At 42.4% G+C, this 18,892-nt stretch overlaps 1 long non-coding RNA gene across 1 annotated transcript in view; it reads left to right on the top strand.

The window, feature by feature from the left end:
- The first annotated feature begins 209 nt into the window (after positions 1-209).
- The window catches only part of LOC142587024 (uncharacterized), a 39,971-nt gene continuing 21,288 nt past the window's right edge, over positions 210-18,892 (top strand). Inside the window, exon 1 of the long non-coding RNA XR_012829333.1 lies at positions 210-304. This is a non-coding gene — a long non-coding RNA (uncharacterized LOC142587024). The remainder of the gene's footprint in view (positions 305-18,892) is intronic.

The raw sequence follows: 18,892 nt of genomic DNA, 5'->3' as shown, positions 1-18,892 counted from the left end.
CTGCGCTCCCGCAGAACTGGCGTACGCGAGCGTCTCCTGCCACCCACCGTGTTGACGTCGGTCGCCAGCTGCAGCTGCTCGGCGCGTCGGCTCCGCTGCTACGATATAGGGAACTTGAAATTTGTCCCTGCGCTCCTTCGCCGCTGTTGGGTGCGGCCACGGCACAACATGTATTTCTGATAGCACTGGTGATCTTTCGCCGGCGATAGTTTCCCGCAGCTGCGACACCACTTGCTTCCCGTGTTGGGACACACGTCAACCCGATCTCCCAGTCCTCTACACCCATAGCAGACTTCCGTATGGCGTATGTAGAGCATGTACCGAAATATGATCGCTCCGCATGCCACGTGGTTGGGCACCCTTATGCCCTCGAAAAGCAGCACCACCACTGTGGTGTTGTTCTTGATCCGCCTGCCCTCCAAAGAACCTGGATTCCGTTGATTTACAATTATCGCTCTAAGTTCAGCCTTGCTGATTTCTGCGTCGACTGCTCTTATGACTCCATTACAGAAATTCTCGGGTGGGGCAAGGTACGCCGCCACGCTAAGCGTGCCTTCGCCGAGACTGATTTGCATCTCTGGGGCGTACGCGTCTGCGTTTTTCTCGTGCGGAATGCACGCCACTGGCGGTGACCTAAGTAGGCATCAAGGAGTTGCTTCGAAAAGCGGCTCCTCCCCAGTCTGACATCTACAGTGGCCAACCTAGACATCAAAGAGGTTCCTTGAAGAGCCGCATGTGCGTAGATATTTTCCAAAATTGTCTCAAATTGTATTTGGTGGACGACTGATTTAAAATCTTCCCTCGGTGCAGCAGCCAGATGCACTTCCAATTCAACCACTAACCCATAGCCGAGGTGGACGGGAAAACCGACACAAAAATTCTTAGACACATAGATACTCGTCTCCTGGAATGTGCCAAAAGTACTATAACATCGCTAATTCATTATAGCAATATTTTGACGAATGAATTGTTCATCATTTAATTTCTAATTTCCATACATATATATGAGTCAAACAAAGCTTCGGTTATAAACACGCTCCAGCAGGCGCGGCACTCTTTCTAAGGTGAAGTCGCGGGAAGCGCTGTTTTCTAGTAAACTGGTAACCAGTTGCAGGGGCTCCCACTCTGCTGAAGCCTTCATTCCAGCAAGCAGTGCAATAGGTTGCAGAAGCCTCGACCAGCACTTTGAATTTGCATTTCCGCCGCAATAAGATTGGAATAAACGTACACCTGTATAGACTGCTATGGCAGAAAATTGTATTCTTACTGTCGAAATTGTGTATTTCGGCTTTGCTGGTACGTCTGCATCGCAGTTTCATGGAAGCAAGGTAGAACTTTTCGCTCTTGTTGACTTCCTTGTTAGAGGGAACAGACGTCATAAAATACAGTGCGGCTTAACAACTAGATTCTTTTTATCTAACGGTTTTACGCTCCGACAGTACTAAAATTCACAAGGTGGTAAGAAAATTTTGCTATATAACTATATATTGTAGAAAACATGACGTATTCTACGGGACTGTTCTTCGAGACTGTTGCACAACTTTATGCGCATAGCTGGAATCGTCATTTTCTCACAGGCTTGCTAACGCTACCTCAAGCACTTGGCATTTGTTATTTTTTTATGCTCTGCGGTGTTGTACCTTCATAGTAGCAATTGCGGCTACGTTTTTTCGTTTTGCTTTTGCGCCACCGACATTATAGGCAAAGGCTAATCAAAAAAAATATTGGCACGTCTCAATTACGCGAGTCTGACTAATGACAATGAGCATCGCACCAAAACAGTGCAGTCTGGTTTAAATTTTTGTGCTTGCAGCTATAAAAACTAAACATCAGCGTAACTGAGTGACCGACTAAATTTCGTCCATACCTATAAAAAAAGGTGCATATTGCACTCATAAATGCAAGGAGCGTCTAGTACAAGTGGCATATATGGGTAAATTTGCGCTTGTCTTCTGAATTTCAAAATAACAAATTGACGTTTCGAAGACGTTCAAGACGCAATTAACCAGTTGTACAAAAGTAAGCCTCGGTACCAGAGCCACATAAGAAAATAATATTTGCTTACTAAATATTTGGCTACTTGCACAGTAAACCAGATGCGCCGTCACTTTGTCTATTTAATGCATTACAAAAGTTTGGTAGCGTGAATAACTGTCTACGTTATTTCGTGCATGTTATACATAGAAATGATTGGTAGCACATATAAAACAGCGTTCCTTTTAAACGTTGCACTTTTCTGCGCACTCTTACGGTTTCCTGTTTTTATTGTCAACAAATACGTTATTTTAGGGATGTTCGCCTCAGGAGCAGAAAACCTACTTATAATAGTAGTTATAAGAGTAATAAGAGTAAATCTTGGGAAAATTACCTACATTTATTAAGACAAAAAGTAAGAGCATCGTTTGCCCATGTAAATTTCATGCGTCTTGTGTGTGATGAAATGCAGTGGCTTTGGTACTCATTTATTTAAAGCCAGTATCGCATGCATGAGTCCGTTTAGTTAAATGGGAGAACCTAAAATTGTCATAGACGTTACCGTGAATCTCTGAAGACATATCACCACTATTGTGTCATCCCGTGACTACGTTTCCATTTATGCATCATGCTTTCGTTAATAAAACCACGGATTACTCGCAATTTGCGAATTCCATAGTTCAACGTTTGCGTTAACTCTTGGAAAGAACAGTCAATCACTGATTGGAAGAAGGCAATGAGCATTTTCGGGACATCACGCAGACATGAAAGTAATTCTGTGGTAATTATTGCTTAACGCAATCATCACATCGTATACAATGTAGATAAACTCATTCGATGATCCACGGACGTGGCTAGAAAATAAGCCGGGGTTATTACCCATATTTTGACAATATAAATGGAAGTTCTGCGGTAACCTATGCTGGTAATTTTGATAGAAACTGTCGTTGCTACCAAATTATGCACATTGGCCTTTAGCATTATAAAGTTAAATGATTTAAAGTTTATTGATGATCCATCGCGAGCATGCAAGAGTTCCTAAGATTATGTGGCCTTACCGTTTGACGAGTACCTCGTCCCATAGACAGACCAATAAGGCTCAGCGCAAGCACTAAAGTTTTCAGATAATGCGCCATGACTTAAGCCTGTAAACCTGACTGTGCTTTTTCCACTAGCTTTACAGAGCGTATTTATTGTCCCTTTCGTGAATCGCTACAAGCGCACAAATGTTCCGAAGGCTAAGAAACGATTTTCGAACGCCATGGAGGTCAAGTGCTTCATCATTTTTCGATGCATTTGTTGTTCATTTTTGCTTTCGCTAGCAATAAGACGTCTTCAGTTATCATTTCGGGAGCTTCAACAGTCTTATTGCTTTTTTTATTTGTTTTGTCGTTGCGAAAATTCGTAATAGGTAAACACGTGTATGTGCTTGAGTCTTTGCCCTACCATTAACCCAAAGGGCATCATTCGTGCGCATATTCGCAGATTTAATGTTGGTTTATTCTGCTTAACGAAAATGTAAAGATTAGCAAGCGCATTTCTGAGACAGGTTATAAATTTGGAATACATATTTTCTATCTCGTATCGTGTTAGAATAAAGGAGTATAACTTTCTATACCTCGTGTTAAAATTACTTACAATTACTTTCTGTGACTGCGCGAATAGCATATTCTTGTTTTCTAGAAAGAGGGGTACAGCATGGCAAATACCATGATCATGATGTTCTCTATGCTCAAGATCCTGATCCTGAGAAGGAAATTTATAGAAGAATAAAAATGGGTTGGATCCCATACGGCAGACATTATCAGGTCCAGACTGGAAGCGGACCGTTATCATTGAAAAGGAAGGTGTACAATCAGTGCATTTTACCAATGCTGACATGAGGGGCAGATACTTGGAGATTGACAAAGAAGCTTGAGATCAAGGGAAGGACCGCGCAAAGAGTGATGGAACAAAGAATGCTAGGCATAACGCCAAGAGAGAAAGAGAGAGTGCTTTAAATCAGAGAGCAAACCGGTATAGCCGATATTCTAATTGATATCAAGAGAAAAAATTGGAGCTGTGCAGGTCATGTAATGCGCAGGTTAGATAACCGGTGGACCATAAGGGTCACACAATGGGTGCCAAGAGAAGGGAAACGCAGTCAAAAACGGCAGAACACTATGTGGAGCGCTGAAAGTAGGAAATTCGTCGGAGGTAGTTGGAATCTGTTGGCGCAGGGAAGGATAATTGGAGATAGCAGGTAGAGGCCTTCGTCCTGCAGAGGACATAAAATAGACAGATGATGACGATGGCATATGCATCGAGCGCACGCACAGGTCACTGAACAGGACACTGTCACTTGGTTCAATAGCCTTCAATTGTAAGATCTGAAACACGATATAGAACAAGCCGCACCTCCTCCAATAATTATTTTACAGTGTAGATCTGAACCTCTAGTTGATGAGACTTTTCCGAAAAGTGCCTGCATTCTTCCCTATCACGTATACAACACAAAGCAGAGCATTTTTTAAATAATAAACAACAACAAAACAAGCATCTAAGCCACATATTTGTCAATCAGGTGTTCTTGCCAACAATGCCAAGCACCTAGCCCTTCCCGCATACGATTCCATGTAAACATTACTTGCTGAACTTGCCGCGGCCACGGCACCTCGTAATGCGGACAGTGACGTCACTAGCCTTTCACATACAAAAAACCTAGCCTAGCAACCCATTTGAGCGCTGTTGCAGTCCTGCTGTGGTTAGGCAGCGCATGGTTAGGACTCCCAGAGCAGCACGAATACAGGAAGCGGTAAAGGGAAAACACGACCAGCGGCGGAGTGCTGCCGCTGGTCGTGTTGCCGTGGAATTCCAGCGAAGCCGAAATCCGCACTTTCACATTCTCATCTGGCTGGATAATGCGCTACAGGAGCAATTGAGCAATTAAGCAATCCATGCACCGCTTCAGGAGTTGTAGTGATGCTTTCAACAGCTTAGTTGGACATCCGCTTTCGTAGGGCCGCGATGATGAGTCAATTTTTTCCTATTAACACAGTATAGCGGCGCCCTCTGATGAAGTAGTGTGGTTGTTTTGGTGAAGACGTTACCAGATGGTGAAAATATTTTGAAGCTTCAAAATATCAGTATATTCTCAGAATGGCAACTAAGACATTGATAGGGGATAGACTGTGAGAGCTAACGAAAGTATAATGCTTGTAATTGCAGCACTAAATAAATCTGCAATGAATTTTCGTAAGTAAAATTCAGCATTGAAAAAATTATCCACATATTTGCTTTACCCACTTTACAATGTTGTAAAATCCATATTAAAACTTACAAATTTAGAACTTTAATGTAGAAATGTAGGTGTGGTGAGAAGCTGACCGTTCTCCACGTCGTAGTGGAGTGTCGGGAAGCAGAAGCTGAACGAATCAAAGCAACTTTCTTCTAGCACACTGATGCCACTATCCCTTTCATTCTGTATTGTTTCTTAGAGCAGAACCAATTTTCGATCACAAATAACTGTTACATTTTCTAAGACGTCCATTTATTGCGCGTTATAAGCCCACGATATTTTAAACTTATCTTCTCACCAGATGCTGATACTGCTACAGTTGCAAACTATATGGCACATGCATCCGGGCCCTTGTACCGCGTAAGGGCCTTGTTGAGGCAGTGGTGACACACCTAACGACCTATTTTAGCAGATGACCTCTTCGTAGTACATCGTTTCTCTTTAGCTTATGTCAAGTGTCATCGTATATCTTTATTACGAATACACTTACACACTTTCCAAATAATATGCTTAGGTCCCTATACAGGCGTGTTTTATCCACGTCTTGCTGATAATTATTCATTTGCCAATGGCAGTCTATACTCGTAGCCTTGGCACTCCTTGGCCTCTTCTGGTCCTTCCCCCAATAAACTGCAGTGATACTTTCAGGGCACACTAAGTCTGGTAAGGAGAGAAAATCCGTCTTGCGCTATTGTTTTTAGGTTGTATACATTTTGTTGGGTCAGTAAGCCAGTAGAAATATGCGCACACTTTCATTAGTACTGTCAGGAGCAGGGATGGGAATGTGTCTTTCCACTTGTGCGATACCTTGCTTTAAATTATTTAGTTGGTTTCTGGTCAATTAGATGCCTTTCGACCGCGTCATATCTTGTAAATTTATAGCTGAGGGTGTTTCGGTAGATAGATACTACGTTCCGACATACTGCTATGCGGCATAAGTTTGTGGATGTCTGTGTCCTTGTGTAGCAATAGCTTTGCCCTGGGTGCAGCGAGTTTTATTGCATATACTGCTTGTAACGTATATCAGCTACCTTAAAAGCCAGTGCTGTATCAGGAGCCAAGGACACATTGATATTTATCAACCAAATATTAGAATATTGGCAAAGTACACTAGCTTCATCTTTCCAGTGAAACGGAAGAAATTTTCTAAGCGGAAAGCTTGCACATTCTGCGTTTGTTATTAAAAAATATTTCTGCTCGTTTTTTCTCTCCTTATCCAAAGCGGTAGCCATGCGATGAGTACCTTGAACTGATTATGCTCCCAAGAAAATACGTCATTACCTCTAATGTATTACAGCACAAAAAATTCATTCAAAGTTTTTACGAACGCAAGTCTGAAATTTGATCACAAGTTCAGAAGTATCAAATATTTCTATCATATATCTGTCGCAAGTGTTGACTCATCAAGGCGTCTATGGCCGAAGCTTCGCAGCAGGGCTACCGACGAATCGTCATGACAACATTCCTTCTTGACCTTCCTTTGCTGTTGGAACAGCAGAATGTAAACTTTGAACGTGAGTTGTTTATTTTTTCATGTCGAAATAAAGAACGCACGAAGAAAAAGTATGTCAGAACACCGCTGAGAATCGGAATATATTGAATAAACGATATCTCAAAAATTGCTGTCATTTTCTACCAACTATGTAAGAGCCAGACCATTGAAAACAACATTGACGACAGCTATATTTGTAAGTCTGTAATCTGATAGAGTTCCTTCCCCTCGCTGAATCAAGCGCATGTCCAATGATACTTAACATTTAAAGGGCACTAAATACAAGGCAGCATAGGAATGAAGGTAAAATTGGCATAACTAATATATATATATATATATATATATATATATATATATATATATATATATATATATATATATATATATATATATATATATATATATAAACTAATTTTATGCAATATATCAATAATATTACCTATATAATGTCATGAAATAAAAGTTTTACTTAACGAAACCAAATCCGAATTTGGGCTACAGTTAGCACTTCAGTTAGAACACTTATAAATTGCGCATGTTAAAGTAGAGGCACTAGATTAACAATTGTATAATGCTAACGATTACAGAAATAAATAAATCCATAGTAAAATTATCGTGAAAAAGATTCCTTATAAAACAGATTATTCACATATATGTATTAGCATATTTACACTGTTCGTATACATATATACAAAAGTAGAACTTTAGAACTCTAATGTAGAAATCTTATAGGTGTGGTGAGAGGTGACAACTGAGTGTTGGCGAGCAGAAGCTGAACGGAAAAAAGCACACACCTATAGCATACCAATGGCGCTTTTCCCTTCTTCCGGTATTGTCTCTTGGATTAGAACCAATTTTTATCACAAACCAGTGTTATACCTATTTTTCAAGATGTCAATTTATTCTGCGTTATAAGCCCACAACATCTGCACCACATTTCCTCAGGCTGATGCGGCGAATGTAGCGGCCTCTATAGCACATGCCTCCACACTGTTTCTTGAGTAGTGTCAGGAGCAGGGGTTTGAATGTGTCTCCCCACTTCTGTGATTCCTTGCTTTAAATTATTTAGTTGCATTCCGATCAATTACTCGAAGTTGGACAGAGATACTCCGCCTAAATACTTGAGGACGTTTTATGAGCGTAGATATTGCCTTCGGACATGCTGGTATGTGACATAGGTTTGTGTATTTCTGTGTTCTCGTGCAGCAATAGGTTTGATCTGGGAGCAGTCACTTTCTGTGAATGTACCGCATGGTATGTATCACAACTGATTAAAGCAGCCAGTGATTTATGAGGAGCTACGGGAATGTTAATACTTGTCATCCAAACATTAGAAGCTCTTGTAATCGAAGGGTTTGAAAATGCCGATGCCTGCTAGCAGTGATACCAACGATTCGCCATGACATCACTCCTTCTCGACCGTTTTTTGCTGTTGGAACGGCAGAATCGCAACTTTGAACGTCGGCAACTCATTTTCCCGTGTCGAAATGAAAGAACCGAAACACACGCGAGAAGAAAACGTACGTCACGACAACTCTGAGATTTGAAAAATCTTCAACGAATGATATCTGAAAAGCCGTTGTCACTTCCCACCAATAACTTAAGTGCCACAGCTTTACAAGCAACATCGATGAAAGGTGCCGACACTCATAGAGTTGCATTGCCTCGGTGAAGCAAACAGATGGCCACTGACACTTAACATTTCAAGAGCACTAAACACAAGGCACCATAGCACTCAAGCTTAAAATTGTGATTATATATATATATATATATATATATATATATATATATATATATATATATATATATATATGTAAACGAAACAGAAACTAAACGAAAAAAGCACTTCATCCTCTCATCCAACATTGTTTCTTGCAGCACAACAAATCTTCGCTCGTCACATGCGATTTTGGCAGTAGCGACGAGCGCGTCGGAAGCACCCTAATCTCGTCTTGCCTTCATCGCAGGGAACACCCACGCAGCCGCACTGGGCGCCAGCCTTGATTCATCCTGTAGCCTTCCGCTGTGAAAACACGGACTACGCTGGACCCACCTGGTTCAGGAAGGCGCCACCGTCGGCTGCGCAGTGACCTGCTACTTTGGCTCCCACGTGACCTTTCACACTTACAAAAGAGGCACCTTCGTCGACTTTTGTGGCATTTGGCAGTAGCGACGAGCGCGTCGGAAGCACCCTAATCTCGTCTTGCCTTCATCGCAGGTTAGTGCAAAGAACCCATTTCATTATACGCGTTGCTATTAGTCGCTTGTCGCTGCTGCCAAATGTTTTCGCCAACTTTTGCTATTTTGTTCGCCAACTTATTGAGTGTGTTTCTTTGGCTGTAGGGGGAGGGGACACAAGTTCTAAAATGACTGGCAAGGAAGTGGCAAAAATGAAAGAGGATTTCAAAGCTGATTTCGCAAAGTTCAAAGAAGAAACCAAAGCTGAAATCAAGCTATTACATGAAAGGATAGAGCGGGAAATGCGAAATGAAATTCGAGAACTAAAGAGTGAAAAGCAAGGCTTAGTTAAAAGCCTCGAGTTTGCACATGACTCAATTAAAGAGCTTGAGGGAAAACTAAACAAATATTTATATAAACAGATATTTATACAAATTTTTCTCAAGAGATGCTGATGCGGCGAAGATAGCGACCTGCATGGCACCTATTGTGCTCAAGGGCCCTGGTGAAGCAGTAAGTATACTTGTAGCGACATATTTTAGTACATAACGTTTTCGTGGTACATTGTTTCTGCATAATATATGTATTGTGTCCTTGCCTAGTTTTATTACGAATACATTTGCGTACATTCCAAAGAATATTGAGACATCTATACAGCCGTGTTTCAAACACTTGTTGTACAATCATACTGTAACGATGACAGTCTATTATCAGAGCCTTGGCACTCTTTGCACACTTCTGGTCCTTCCGGCAGTAAACTCGGATCATCATCATTGGGCACGCTAAGCCTAGTAAGGAGAGCAAAATCCATCTTCTCCTTATGTTTTTAGGTTGCATCGACCTTGGTTGGGTCAATAATTCAATCGAAATATGCCCACTATTCCTGAGTAGTGTCACGAGCACGGGTTCGAATGTGTCTCCCCACGTTTGTGATTTCTTGCTTTAAATAATCAGTTGCATTCCGTTCAATTCGTGGTCGTTCGACGGAGTCTTATTTTTCGCCTATATGGTTCAGGATGTTGTGTGAGGGCAGTATGAGAGCAGACATTGCGTTCGAACAAGCAGCTATGTGGCATAAATATGTGGATTTCTGTGTAAGTGTGCAACAATAGGTGTGATCTAAGAGCAGTTACATTATATTGCATATTATTGTGAATTGTATTGTACTGCATTGCATATACATTGCATCGCATATTGTATTGCATTGTACGTATCGCATCTAAATGAAGAAACCAGTGCTGTATCAGGAGCTAAGGGAATCATCATATTTATCAACCAATCTATAGGACCCTATAACAACGCCCTATTTCATCGTTACAAGGAAACGGATATTTTGCATGCGAAACAATTTGGGAATTGTTAGTTTGCTAATAAAACAAGTAATTCAGCTTGTTCCTTTCTCTGTTTTTCCAAAGTGTTAGCGATGAGATGTATACCTTGATATGTTTATGGGAATTTGTTACAGCAGCAAAGTTGCACTCAAAACATTTACGAACGCAAGTCCAAAATTTTGATAAGAAGTTCGGACGTATCAAATACTTCTATCACAAATTTGGCGTCAGCGTTCACTCGTCAAGGCGTCTGTAGCCGATGCCTGCTAGGAGTGCTACCAATGATTATCTAATTTAACCTTTCTCCTCGACCATTCTTTACTGTTGTAACAGCGGAATCTCAATTCTGAACGTCAGTAAACGATTTTACCATGTCTAAATAATATAACCAGAAGAGACGCACGAAGAATAGGTACGTCACAGCACTCCTGAGAGATGAACTATTTTCAACAAATGATATCTAAAAAATCGCCGTCCCTTTCCACAAATAAGGTAAGCGCCACAGCCTCACAGACCACGTCGATGAAAGGTCTCTGAACTCGTAGAGTTGCTTTTCTTCGGTGAAGCAAACACAAGGCCGCTGACACTTAAAATTGCAACAGCACTAAACACAAGGCAGCATAGCACTAAAGAATAACAGTATGATATTATATGAAGGATATATATATATATATATATATATATATATATATATATATATATATATATATATAATGTGACGCTCTTAGGAGCAGAGTGGGCTCACGCCTCAACAAACAGTATGCGGGGGTACCGAAGAGTGGTGAACGAAGAAGACGACGTGTGGCTGCCTGGCTGAATCTCTACAGGCGCTCAGCTGATCAAGGTCATCGCTTCTAACTCTTCCCGGCTTCAAAGTAACGCCTGTTGTGGGCGTAACAGAGTGGTGGAGTTGCGGGGTACGACAGAACGGACCACGGAGTCGCAACATCCAGAACTTCGCCGGAGCCGTCGTCTTGCCGGTCTCTTGCCAACGACCTTCCCTATGGCTCAGGACGGAGGTGGACAAATGCCAGCTCTAGTTTCACCGTCTCAAAGGTCAGCGCCAGTTGGACTTTTGCGGCACTACAGGGAACCACGCTCGTTGGCGGGAAAAGTGGGCGAAGACGTCGACGAGTGGCTGATGCACTACGCAAGGGTGAGCCGCTACAACCGTTGGGATTCTGTCACTCAGCTTGAATTTGAAGGGGCGCCCTTCCCCACAGTGAAGGGCGCCCCTTCACTGTGGTGACAGACCATCATTCTCTCTGCTGGCTGGTTAATCTCCGTGATCCGTCGGGCCGGCTTGCGCGTTGGACACTCCGTTTACAGGAATATAACTTTACCGTTTCTTATAAAAGCGGCCACCGACACGCCGACGCTGACTGCCTCTCGCGCATGCCGCTTCCAACGACGGACTGCGACGCGGACAACTTCGACTGCTATATCGCATCACTGGAGCCGGGATTTCCTGATATAAATATCTTCAAGGTCGAGCAACAAAAAGACAGAACTTTAGAACCACTGCTCATTACTGCAAGGCAATCAGCACCATCCACTCGTTTCTGTGTTCGTGATGGGGTTCTTTACAAAAAGAACTATTCTACTACAGGCCCACGGTATCTTCTGGTGGTCCCGGAGAGTCTCCGTGTCTCCGTCTTGCGCGCTATGCATGACGATCCAACATCTGGACATTCGGGTTCTGCGCGAACTCTCTACCGCCTTCAAGAAAGGTTCTACTGGCCTAAAATGCGCCAGACGGCCGCCCAGTATGTGTCCAGCTGCAGCGAGTGTCAACGTTATAAGCGTCCGACGAGTGCTCCTCCTGGTCAACTCCATCCAGTGCCACGCCCCAGCACTCCCTTTGAGCAAGTTGGCATCGACCTCCTCGGTCCTTTCCCGCGTTCATCCGATGGGAATCGCTGGATTATCGTGTGTGCCGATCACTTGACACGCTACTGTGAGACAGCTGCAATACCATCGGCTACTGCAACCGAAGTGTGTATTTTTCTACTGCGTTTTGTCATTCTCCGACATGGACCTCCCAGAGTCATCATCAGCGATCGTGGGCGGCAGTTCACTGCAGACGTGGTCGAAGAGATGCTTCGTCTATGTGCTTCAAGGTTTCGCCATTCCACCCCGTATCATCCCCAAACAAATGGCCTTACGGAACGCACGAACAGAACTCTTACTAACATGCTGTCCATGTATGTCGAGTCAGATCACAAGAACTGGGACAGCGTGCTCCCTTTCATTACGTACGCATTTAACACCTCAAAGCATGAAGTTACGGGCAACAGTCCCTTCTTTCTTCTTTACGCTCGTCCGCCTCGTTATACACTAGACACTATCTTCCCGTTTTCCAGCCACGATAATCTTTGTATATCAGAGACAGTCTGTCTTGCTGAAGAAGCCCGACGACTTGCTTCTTTACGCACTCTTGTTTCACAAGACCGCTCGAAGGCACGCTGCGACCGCCGACGCCGACACGTGATATATGACCCTGGGGATTTAGTGTTGCTCTGGAAACCAACCAGGAAACGTGGACTATGTGAAAAACTGCTGGCCCACTATGTTGGACCCTATGTTATTACGGAGCGCATCAGCGAATTAACCTACCGCATAGCACGTCTCACATCAAATGGCCGACGGTCAGCAAAGACTGAACTTTCGCATGTCGCCCGTTTAAAGCCCTTTATTTCTCGACAGCCTGTTTGACTTGCCCGGCGGGCTTCGTCTGCGCGGAGGGAAATGTGACGCTCTTAGGTGCATAGTGGGTTCACGCCTCAACAAACAGTATGCGGGGGCACCGAAGAGTGGTGAACGAAGAAGACGACGTGTGGCTGCCTGGCTGAATCTCGACAGGCGCTCAGCTGATCAAGGTCATCGCTTCTAACTCTTCCCGGCTTCAAGTAACGCCTTTTGTGGGCGTAACAATATATATATATATATATATATATATATATAAGTATATTGTAAATGGCAATATTCATATAAAATATAAATTAATATAAATATTTAAATTTTAGATAAATAATATACACGTACACAAACAAAATTGCAATTGTGGCTCGTGGATACTCCGTCTCATAAATAAGACTGAACAATCAGAAGAACTAGCTTTGGAACCGTTATAAATTGTATATGATAAAGCACAAGCAGCTGATTAACAAAAGTATAATTCTCGTAAACAAAGCAACAAATAAATTTATAGCGAAATTCTCGTGACAAAAATTTAGCAGGGAACAAATTATTCACATATTTGCTTTAGCACATTCACGGTTTTTTGTAATTCACATTTACAATTGCAGAACCGCAGAACTTTAATTGAGAAATGACGTAGCTGTGCTGAGCGGCTGACCGTCCACCATGTCTTGTAGGAGTTTCGCGGAATAGAAAGTGAGCGAAAAATCACTTTCTTCTAGCACAACGATGCCGCATTCCCCTTCATCCAGTATTGATTCTTGCAGCACAACAAACTTTTCATCACAAACCAATGTAAAACTTTTGTGTCAAGATGTCGGATTATACCGCGTTATACACCCGCAATATTTGTACCGCATTCTCTGAAGTCACGAAAAACGGTATCTATTGTAAAAGTAGTAAAAAGGTGCAGACTAATTTGTTTTTATTCATCTCGAAAATATGCCTTTCTTCATGTATTGATAATGGGGCTGACTCCTACATATTATTTATCTGGTACGCCTCACTGATTTCTCTCGTAAATTTTTCACCTTGGGTGAAAACAGATGGAAAATGTTTATCCGCCCTGAAGTCTCATTGTGCCAATACACAACCAAGTCAGGTGAGCTTACTGGTCTTTCTAATGTAGTATAGCGATTTCTTTGGCACATATTTAGTTACCGGTCAATCTGCCCAGTGTGCATTACACCACGTGTGAAAGGAATACAGTAAACTGTCTCTGACAAACACTAGACCAATTTGCTGATATCTGTACCGAAGCAAACTTTGCCTGCAATATGTTTTGCTGGTAATATGTGTGCATAACAGTCCACAAGTGACTTGAGAAAGGCACACCGGCAAGGGAGGCTTGCTTAGTTATAGGTACCAATCAATTTCTCTCTGTCCATTCTATTCATTTGATCATATGCATAGTTGATCAAATGTGCATGGACCAGACTGGCTGATGCCCCAACATGTAGCACCATAATTCACTCAAGGGACAAGTATACTTGTCCCACTTGATGATGCATTGACAAGACTGATGCTGCACGCCGGATTTAGATGCTTCATCTGTTTTATTCACCTGCGGCAACTGATTGACCAACAAAATCAATGACGAGTACCACACCAAGACTGTACGGCAAAGAGGAATACTCTCTAGATGACGTAGAATATAAATTACTCCGTGCATATTTATTCAATTTTTATGCAAATACTGTTATGCTTTTGCGCATTTGTGCTGCAACTTGCGCTGTCTTATTGAAAGAACTATGCGGTAAAAGTACACATGCAGTGTAAAGATATTTTTAAATCCTTGCAGCAACCTAAATCTTATATAGCTAGCTTTTGTGTCCTGTGGTCTCTGTTCTGTCCCTTGTCTAATACTCAAACGGTAAACATGAAAACACACCAACTTTCTGAGTTACTTATCAGTCAGTGTTGATAAAATTAAAATTTTTTTTTGAGCTGGAACATTTTTGCCATTTATGTCACTTCCAGTAAGCATAGTACTGCTCCTCTGCCATCTCATAAAGCATGCTAATATGTTGGCGCTTTTGCAAATATGGTTGATGTAATGATAGCCCCATTGCACAAGCAAAGAGTTGTAGAGATACAAGCTGTATGTTGGCTTGCACCAATTGCTTAGAAGGTGATCAGAGGTGGGTATTAGGAGCTCTTCTGGTTCGCTGGCACAACGTTTACTTCTTTCTGCATTTCACAAAGCTGAAATACTCTACTTGGGCTCACTGGAACATGCTATGTGTGTTTGTATTCACATTGAAGATTACTTTCACACAATGGTCAGCCATAGAATTTTCTCTGCAGCGCCCACACTTTTGCCACTGGTTGTACCTCATCTTTCTGCGTATATTTATCACAAAAATAAACAGACTTCGTTTTGTTACTACCACTTAGTGTCATACAACAGGTAATGTGATAACCTGGGGCGATACAACATAAAACTATTCCAAACTTTTCTATTCAAATTCTGCAATCAGCCCTCCACGATTGGTCAAAGCTTTTTTTGACAACCCCCGTGTCCGTGCCGCGACGTAATAGCTCCCCATCTGATATGACGTGTACGCACTAATTATGCATGATTTGACTGAACAAAATAATAGTTATTTCTGATTCGAAGCCTTTTCGCCATTAGACCTCGGCTATTGGTCTAAACATCTGCGGCTGCACCTAATTCATCTGTCTGTCTCTCGACGTCACAGAGCCGCAAAAAGTCACCGCGCCAAAGTGACGTGTGCCCGTTAAAGATGCATTAATATACTGAACAAAACAGAATTTTCTTCTGAATAACCGCAGGCTGCCCCATTTCGAAAGGAATAGAAGATGGCTGCCGCCGCTCGTTCACGCACTGGCTACTCGCACCTACCGGACAGCATGGGTTTATTTGCGTATAATGAAGCTTTCTGCGCGGCCGCGTAACGTTTTCGAGCCCTTTCGGCACGTTTGCGACCTCATTCTGCCAACTATTACTTGCCGAGGATCTGTTCTCGCGTCATTCTTAAGCTTCCGTTGCATGCCACCACGATTTTCGACCTGCCACCGCAAGCTGAGTAAGGGATAGCGGACGAACTGCAGACGTCGGAAGTACCCTCTTCACCCGGTTATTGATTTTCAGTGCAGTGGCTCGGCCCCATTGAATCTCCCTCCACTTGAGCGTGCTCCTCGCCTCTCGTCAGCCAATTAGATAAGACAAGCCGCTCATTGTAGGCAATGTTATTCGTTTTTCATGATAACAAAATTGGCCTCCTATGAACGAGGAGAGCTTTTGATTGGTCTGTTGAGACAAACCTGCGGGTGACCACCCGGTGCTTGCGTCCGTGGTTACGCAAATTTGACGTCAGGAGATTGGAATAAGAACATATTGGTATAGTTTTACGTTATCGGGACCCCTGTCCCTCTTTGGGGGTTGGGCTTGGTTCATTTTTGTATATCGCAAGTAGTATCAGCTAGAACCTCACATTTGTTCTACATATTTACTACTTGTGGATGAACATGGCAGTGGATATCTGTTTCCACAAAAAGCACACATTTAGATTACCAATAGAGGATCACAGCTCTAAACTTCGGATTGGCAGTAATTAAAGCGATATTTGTTCTGTTGAACTGATTTTTTCTGTATAAGACATTGTAAGTTATCAACAAATAGTGTATTTGCTTACTTTGCTACCCTGAATGAAGATCTGAATACTACTCAATACAAATGCTATACTTTCTTGAAAATCGTTTCTTCTGGGAACACCCAATGATAAGAAGAACCTGTAGCTTGTGGGATTTTGTAGCGTGATTTCCTTACGTGAACTTTGAAGCTTGCGCGATCATAGCGCTCAAGTGTCCTTCAGATCAGGGCTGTATATGCACACAAACAAAATTTTTCTTTACAGAACATCCAGCTGATGCATGGAGCTACATACCTACCTTGTACAAGCCGGCGCATTCCCAATATTTTAAACCACACAGTTCTTCGTGCCAGCTTAGCGAGGCTTTAAACTGCGCCTTATTGCATGTATATTTGTCTTTTCTGTCTTAATCATAAATATCATCCTATTTCATAAGGTCACTCTTATTTAAATGCTGGATATTATTTCATGCGGAAATGAACGTGGTAGCGCGTAAAAAAATAACAGCAGCACGTATGTTTTAAAGCAAATATATTGCTGTCAAAATTATAGGCTTTCGCGATACTGAGCGGAATGATATATTTTTTCCTATTTTTACTTACTGGGATCATGTAGCTCTCCATAGATCACCTCATGTTTCAGCCACCTATTACCGTTGTTTTCTTAGTGGTCGGACTATATTTGACAGTAAATATTCGATGTACCAACAAGGAAACAAGATGGTGACGACCACAATTAAATAATCCTGACAACGCAGTCGATTACTTCAGATCTATAGAAAAAGCTGAAATTGGCAGTTTCTTTTAGTTTTATTCATATGATGCTTTGAGCTCTATTCATGCAGGCACATTTTTATGCTGCCTTGCTAAGGCCCAATGAAAATGCGTCAAGTGTGTCAACGTGCTCCTATTCCCGTGTGGTGTTCATAAAGGAAAGGACACTTCGCAATGTAAAAGTAAACACTTGGCCACACCAAACGCTCAAGTTGGCCCGCACCCAAATTTCAGGTTGGCCCAGCTCCAAAATGTGTAGGTTCCCCCGGAATATCATGTTGGCCGATTCCGATATTGAAGTTTGCCGAACTCCATATTTAGGTTGGTCCCCTCAAATATTAAACTGGCCCACTACAGGATTTTAGTTAGTAAGCAAATGTTTACCAGTGCATACAGCTGATAAAACTGCTATACTTACTTCGTATAGCTAATACTTTGCTATCACAATCGGTGCTTCGCCTTTCAGGCGAAACTGCAATGTTTATTTGTCTAGATACAAGGCCTCAGAGCTTTCGTCTCGTAAGGCTGCGGAGCTTGTTGAAGGGTGCTTACGCATTAAGCTATTTCAAATTCTGCAGCTGATTTCTTTGCAGTAGGAGGTGATGTACAAAGACGCATGGGAATTTTGTCACTGCTGCTGACGTCCACATGAATCGCCCACGGTCGTTGACGTCGAGCGCACATTCTTGCTATCTAATGCATCTTCTTGAAAGGAAGAATATTAGATAAATATATTTAGCTGCCCTTCATAACCAGCAGCATGAGCTTGACGCAACCACTTTCTTCTGTGAGATAACCCTTGCTCGAGCAGTATCCCATGTCTGGAAGGTATTCTTGTTCAAAAGTAATCTGCGTATCATATTGGGACCGGCTAGACTCGTATACTTAGTCGGCCGGATATATGAATTGGCCCGTAAGCACCTCTTCGACTGCTTCGAAGGGGTAGCAGGCCTCGGTGTCGATCATGCGGGAAGCAAGAATGGCGCACGCTTGAGTATTCATGTAATACGGGAGCGTGCAGACCATAGTATCTTAGTAAGCTGCGGTAACGCCCTAAACAAACACATATTCCTCAATTGGCGTAGCTTGCTGGCCACTAACTTGGCCCTTGGAGCGTGAAGGGCATAAGAGAGTGATGTTTGCGCTTTCCGACAGATTAGAGGTCAGCTTAGTTCTCCACACTCCGACACCATCCCAATTGCGCCAGAATGAATGGTTTTGTATGCACAAGGGTCAAGCAAGCCTGTACTGCCCTAAAAAGAGCGACGGCACCACGTTTTCGCTGTTAGTTGAAGTGTTTACTTTTGCTTAGGCTTTACCTTTTACCACACAATACATACAATCTCAGGCCCACGCCATCAGGTCACTTTAGCCACGTATTTTGTACTTTCGAGAGATATTCCATTGTATTAAGCAATTTTCAATAGTATTGTGGAACATTTGTCAAGTAATCGTTAACTGAGTCATACAGCTCCGTGAAAAATTTGTGTTTGAGCATTTGAGAATCTTTATTTGCATTTAAATAAAGCTCTGTGGCAGAAAGATTGTAT

The sequence above is a fragment of the Dermacentor variabilis genome, chromosome 7, assembly GCF_050947875.1.
Source record: "Dermacentor variabilis isolate Ectoservices chromosome 7, ASM5094787v1, whole genome shotgun sequence".
NCBI classification, from domain to species: Eukaryota; Metazoa; Arthropoda; class Arachnida; order Ixodida; family Ixodidae; genus Dermacentor; species Dermacentor variabilis.
Note: the sequence above shows the minus strand (reverse complement) of the source record. Positions and strands in the feature narration are given on the sequence as shown.